At 39.5% G+C, this 4957-nt stretch overlaps 1 long non-coding RNA gene across 2 annotated transcripts in view; it reads left to right on the plus strand.

Annotated features, from left to right (window-relative positions):
* The window catches only part of LOC141377911 (uncharacterized), a 345648-nt gene extending 342394 nt beyond the window's left edge, over positions 1-3254 (plus strand). Inside the window, exon 5 of one of the 2 annotated variants that reach the window (XR_015509832.1) lies at positions 1961-3254. This is a non-coding gene — a long non-coding RNA (uncharacterized LOC141377911). The remainder of the gene's footprint in view (positions 1-1960) is intronic. The other variant, XR_015509852.1, reaches the window with a different exon arrangement.
* The last annotated feature ends 1703 nt before the right edge of the window (positions 3255-4957 follow it).

The following is a 4957-nucleotide window of genomic DNA, read 5'->3' on the forward strand; positions in this document are numbered from 1 at the left end:
AGTGTTTAGTCACATTTACAATGTGTGAGCGGATATTTTTAGGTCATGTTAACAGTAAGTATTTAGTGCACGATTAGCCTCAAATGAAGCTGCCATGGAAAAATGTAGAGTTCATCACTGCTTTGAAATCAAATTAATCAAGTCAGTGAAAGGAACTAAAGAGGCTTTTAAAAAGGGATTTTTGTGCTTCTTTAGGAAAAAATTTAGGGATTTGGGAAATATTTACAACTCAAGCGACAACAATCTATATTTCCCAATAAATATCATATTTACTGCATTTTTCAAATCTGATTGTGTCTGAATAAATTGAACTAAATTGAAATTGAATTAAAATGATTTTGTTTTCAGTTTATTTATATATTAATTTTAATATGGGGCCTTAAATCTCTGCTCTGTTTACTTTTGATGAAACTTTACGAAAGTGACTTTTACTGACATTTAATAGTAGTTTTGCTATGATCACCAGTGATCTAGCCTGTGCAGATAGTTGGAGAACTACACAATGCCGCTATATAAAATATAACTCCCTGAAGTCTTTGCACTCACACACCAGTTCTTGATCATTCCGACACATCATGGAAGCTCATGATGGACTGATTACTGGGACTATAAAGACATCACTCATTCACACTATTGGTTGGCATAGCACGGCTTTATGAAACACTGAAACAGTTGAAGCTTCGAAACATTTCGAAACCCATCTCTATAGTGACACCTAGTGGTAATTTTTTATGTATTGCCCTGGAACAGCTACTGTAAAGAAACAGTTCAGCAAATTGAGATATTAAACCCCTCATTGCAGAGATGAGGTTTCAAGTGATTTAGTGAAGCGGTGAGAGTTCCTGACTAGCAGATAATAGATAATATCTAAGGGATAATAGGTTCGAAATCAGGGTGATGCAGCTATAGATGTTTTGTTGTAATATTTGTCTGACATTGTAAATAAATTTATTGTTTTAGTTGTCAAAAGTTAACATTATTAAAATACATCAAGTCATAATTTTGGAGTATTTGTAGAAGTTGTCAGTCAAACGCAAATTTGCCAGGTCTCGAATCGCTTCTGAAATTACCAATGCTTTGATTTGCATTAGTCATGTGACCTGGGGATTTGAAACACTTTAGTCATGTGACCTGTGTGTTTCAAATTTCGGATCATGCTTCGGTGCTTCGCTTCCTGTGGAAGTTTCTGGAGACTGTGGTTTATGTAGCCGGAGGTACGTATGGCTGCATTTCATTTTATAAGCGAACGCTACGGGGTGGTATGACGGCTGACCGCTTACCTCCATGTGGAGGGCTTTCCCGCTGCAATCAGTTTGTCCAGTTAACTTGTCGTGTACGTCGGCGGAGTGGAGATGCAGAGAGGAGCTGACCACAACGATGGCAATGACCGGGTTTGAGTCCGGGGAAGGGCGGTTCCAGAACTTTTTTGAACGGCTTTTGTAAATCGTTGCTTGGGTTTAGGGAAGCAAGTGGGCGGGTGGGTCAATCGGTAAAACTGGTTGGGTTCAGGAATGGAGGAGAAGGGTGGGTCAGACGATTGGCCGGTCCAGTAAATCATTCAGCCAGTCAGACAGACGGTCACTCGACTGCGACCTCCGGTGGGTTTACGCGAGAACAGCGCTCGCGAGAGACGTTTGAGTTGCAAAAAAACGTACACAGCGGCCACTTGCGGATTTGCGAAAACAAAAACTGCACAAATACGTACCTCCCGGGACGTATTTTGCAGTCTCTAGAAACGTCCACGGGACTATGTTTTCAGAATGAGCCTGTGTTGGTTTCGAAACCCTTAGTCTTCAGGATCTCTACATTGTGTCGAAATGTCAGTTTCACAACAGCCATCTCTAATTCACACACACTCTTTGCTGAGTCTTGTTATACTGTAAGTGAGCATTACACAGTATTTTCTCATCCTGCTTTACCATGTTTTGACCCTTGTTTGTTTCTTAATGTTGTTTTGCAGCTTGTCCCGACCATTCGCCTGGATTAACTGCATGCTCCAGTCTGTCCTTATTTTGACCTTTCCACGCCTGCCTGATAAATCCCTAGAAAAACTGCAATTGGATCCTCAACTCTGTTGTACTCCATTTGCAAGTGTGAATCAATTGAATCACTTACTGCCAGGGCCTTTTATATTAAAGTTGAAATGTAGCCACACCATGTTGGTGTTTTGTAACATCTAATTTTTATGAGGTGGGTCAATAGCCCAACGCTCAACCCCCAGAATGGAGGACCAGGACATACACTACAGACAATTTAGCATACCCAATTCGCCTATAGCACATGTCATTGGACCCAGAGGAAACCCACGTCAACACGGGGAGAACATGCAGAAACCTTCTTGCTGTAAGGTGACAGCGCTACCCACTGTGCCACTAATTTATACAAAAGTCAGTAAAATAACAGAGAAATATTGTCAGATTATTGGCAATTTTTTGTACCATAACTTACAACACTGACCCAGACAATATAAAGCTTTAAACTATGAAAAATATTGCTTATTCAAAGTTTTAGGCATAAAAAAAGAGTTGGAGGAAAAAGATATGGTCCCATAGTCCCAAAAGAGGTCTCATAATTCAATTCAAAAGTATAAATAAATGGAAATATCCATGGATCACAAAATATAGAGAGCTGTTCATTTACGGATATATATTTTTACAGCCCACTGAGGTTAACCAGTCCTTTTAATAGTTCATTTACATATTGTCTTAAAGGTGTTGTAGAAAAGACTGATTTAATTCTAAAACCAGACAGAAGTTAAATATTACCATGACAAAAAACACATTTCTGGCTGCAGGAACCTCCGGTCAAATCCTTGAATAACATTAGAAACGGACTTCAGGGAAGAAAAAAGGCTACACAACTCTAATATAAGTCCTCTATAACATCACTCTCAGGCAAAATCTCCTGTAATATTTAACACTAAAGTGCTTCAGCATTTCATTTGGCTCTTTTTATGCATAACAAGTCTTCTGTGCCGCCTGACAGCTCATTCTGTCTCATACGTGTGCTGTGTGTCGGCCTATTTTTGACTCTCATCTCCCTTCTATACGCAGTGATTGAAGGTTGAACTGTGTTGGAGACACTTTCCACCCTCTGCTCGTTTATCTCCAGAAATGTGGTTATTTGCATTAATATATGTCAGAGATAAAACGATGGCTTTGAATCACTACTACATCTCTCGCTCGTTTCTAATGTTGACTATTTATCTCGCAGTCTCATCTGCTGTCTGGAAATCTCTGCTCAGTGGCTTTATTAAAAGACAAACACATTATCTGGATCTCTTTGAACCACAAGTCTCAGCTCTTTACGCATGTACTGAAACGCATTTACGCCTACTGGTTTATATATAAATATAGCAATACAAAAAACACTAAGCTGGAATTCCCATTAACGCTCTCATTTTATTCTGCAAACTCTATTCATGTTTCCCCTGAGCTCAGAGACGGGTTTATTTGTGGTTTAATTAGAAAAATTCCTTAATCGGCTATTCAAAATGAGTCTCTTAGAATGATTTAATTAGGAGGGAACATCAGACTGGCTCTGATAGAGAACCTGCCAATGTTTCGCCCATCTTGATTGTATTAGTTTGTGTATGTATGTCGACGCGTGTGTGGTCTAATTGAAACGTGTATGTAGTTACGTCTTCAAAACTCTCTGAGCATGAGTGTGGGGAAAATGCTTGTGTTTTGCATTCATTTATAATTGGATACAAATTCTTCATAGTCTCAAATGTGTTCATTTAACTTAAAAATGTACAAACGCTTACATATTTCCTATTTTTTGCTGCTTGTTCGGACTGATTTAAAATGAGCTTAAACAAGTCAATTCTGGAGATTTTTTTTTGGGGGGGGGAGGGGGGGAGGGCGTTATGTTCGTTATGTTCTGGTGCATTTTCTTTTTGGCTTAGTCCCTTTATTAATCCGGGGTCGCCACAGCGGAATGAACTGCCAACTTATCCAACATGATTTTATGCAGTGGATGCCCTTCCAGCCGCAACCCATCTCTGGGAAACATCCACACACAATCATTCACACTCATACACTACAGACATTTTAGCCTACCCAATTCACCTGTACCGCGTGTCGTTTGTCCCTTCTTACAGTGAGGCGACAGCACTACCTACTGTGCCACTGCGTCGCCTGCTAAATGATTTATGTGTAGGTATTATTAAGTGTTAACCAGTTTTTATTCAATGTCTGTTTTTGAGAAATAATAGGCTAATTAAGTTAAATGCAAAATGTGCACAAGTGTCATCTAGTCTTATTAAAAGTTTGTGATTTTTTGATTATAATCACTCAGGCTGGTTTCTTCATAAATATGCATGTGTTTTGATTACTGTCCAACTATATACAATTACCTGCATTGTATGTGTGTGTCTGTGCTGTTTTCCTTTTGGAAGCTAAACACTCTCGCCACATTTCCCTCATTTATCTCACTTCTGTCAAACTGTGTTTGTGGTCTTTGGACGTGTTTAAAAGAACGTCACATTCAAGAACCAAACAAGAGCTGAAAACAAAACATGGCAACATGGGCATAAGTGCGAGATTTGAGTCGATGTGTTTATTTGATGAAAGCACTATGAACTGGTTTGATGAATGATTTTAGCTTTCTAATAGACATGTAAAAGAGTGTTATTTATCGGGTCAAAGATGGGATGTCACATTCTGGTGTTTGCTTCACATTTAAATACATACTGTAGAAACCATGTTGGGCATCATTGTGGGTAGCACGATCGCCTCGCAGCAAGAAGGCCACTAGTTCGAGCCTCGGCTGTATCAGTTGGCATTTTTGTGTGGAGTTTGCATGTTTGCATGTGTTGGCATGGGATTCCTCCACAGTCCAAAGACATGCAGTACAGGTGAATTGGGTAAGCTAAATTGTCTGTAGTGTATGTGAGTGAATGAGTGTGTATAGGTGTTTCTCAGTGATGGGTTGCAGCTGGAAGGGCATCCGCTGC

The sequence above is a fragment of the Danio rerio genome, chromosome 15, assembly GCF_052040795.2.
Source record: "Danio rerio strain M-AB ecotype USA chromosome 15, GRCz13ab, whole genome shotgun sequence".
NCBI classification, from domain to species: Eukaryota; Metazoa; Chordata; class Actinopteri; order Cypriniformes; family Danionidae; genus Danio; species Danio rerio.